We start from the raw sequence: 1,975 nt of genomic DNA, 5'->3' as shown, positions 1-1,975 counted from the left end.
GCTTTCGAAAGAGTTGTGTTTTCTTTGATTGACAGACAGGTGTCTGACCCTGCAGAGCTCTAAAAGGGATCACAAGAACCTTGAATTGGCTTCTGGATGGGGAGGCAGTGTACACGAATCAAAATCAAAATCAACATTTTGGGCCACTTGTAAGTGATCCATTGATGTTTTGCTAAAGCAAGGGAAGAGGGAGTTACATTTGCTAAGATGGGATGAAATGAATGCATGAATGATATCTCCATCTCAACAAACCTATGCCTCACTGTGTTCCTTAGCTGGAAAACACAAGAATTAATCAAATGCAATATATTGGTCAAAAGTAAGTGCCTGGTCCATAGTGATATCTAGATTTTGTACAGAACATTTAAAATCAGTGGAAAGAAAACCGAGACCTCCCATTTCCTTAGGGACAAGGTTGGGGGTGGCAGCAATAGCATGTTTAGTCAGTGTTGATGAACTAATCTGCCATCTAATTTTTATAGAGTTTAGGTATAGATTGATTAACGATAACATTCTACATCAATTATATTTGACCCCCAGGGTTCAGATGTAATACTGAAGTTGGTTCCTTCTTGCACTGTACCAGGCTGTATATAAAAGTTAGGTCTTTTTGGCATGAAATCTGCTCCACTTAAACCAGGATCACAGGAGTTAATGTTCCTGTGGACCCTGAACTCTATTTATTGGGAAACTTTACAATTATTCACCATTCTCTAAACAATGCACAACTCACAGTCTTTGACATTGCTCTATGTGTGGCTAAGAAGTGCATTGCAATGTCATGGAAATCTGGCTCCTCTCTTCTCATTAACAGATGGTCTGTTGAGATGAATAGCTGCATTCCCCTGGAAAAAAAATCATTTATTTTCTCCCGAGACGATATGACATCTTTTTGAAGATTTGGCAGTCATATTTAGATCACATCGGTACATCTCTTACTCCAAGTACTTAATGTACAATAGTTGTTTGTATTGACCTTCCACACTGACTATTGTATTTTACTTTTGTTGTATGTATATGCGTGTTTGTGTATATATATATATTAAATATATTCATATAAAGTATATATATATATATATAAAAAGTACATGTATATATATATACTTTTTTTTTCTCTCTTTCGATTGGGGGGTTATAAGGTAGACAGTTTTGCTCTTTGTTATGTCTCTAAACTGTCCATTTACTGACATGTTTGTATGCAGTACATTTATAAAACTGAAAAGAAAGTATTTAAAAAAGAGAAGTTTAGGTATTTGGGTGGTAATGAGGCTTAAGTGAGATGTATAATTGAACATTGTCTGCTTAGCAGTCAAAGGCGATATCTAAAATGACGTATTAGGGGCGTCTCTGTGGCTTAGGGGTTAAGACATTGGGGACTAGTTGCAACTCTGTCTCTCTCATATCCTGTCAACTTTACTACTTCTCTTTAAAATTTTTGTAGACATCAAAAGTGCCCCAAAAAATGACGTATCTGCCCAAGGAGGAGCATAGACATGGCAAACTCTTGAGTTAACATCTAGTTTTATAGCCACATACATACATAGATATTAAATAGATGTTTCTGTATATAATATGTGTATATATTAAGTTATTTAAGCTTATATATGTTGTTATGGTGTATTTTATGAAAATAAACTTGCACTTGACTAATTACTATCTGATGGAGACACAATGCACAGAGACTGGGAGAAACAGGGCTCAGCTGAACCCACAGCTCAATATTTCCCAGGGGGCCTTTAGTGAGTTAATCCTGTCCACAATCAATCTTCTTAACGCTTGTCACTTATCTGGGGCTTTAACTGAAAAGTGCACATACTTGTGATTGCTGAAGGACAAGGTCATGACTTCCAACACACTCATGCACAGTCTTCCTGTGATCAAATTATCCGGCAGACACACAAAAGCCACCTCCGAGGTTGACCTTTAACTCTCCTATCACACCCTTCTCCCCCACCGTCCTCTCTTAACCCCACTC

Source organism: Etheostoma spectabile, chromosome 2 (genome assembly GCF_008692095.1).
Source record: "Etheostoma spectabile isolate EspeVRDwgs_2016 chromosome 2, UIUC_Espe_1.0, whole genome shotgun sequence".
Lineage (NCBI taxonomy): Eukaryota > Metazoa > Chordata > Actinopteri > Perciformes > Percidae > Etheostoma > Etheostoma spectabile.
This window is presented reverse-complemented; position numbering follows the sequence as displayed.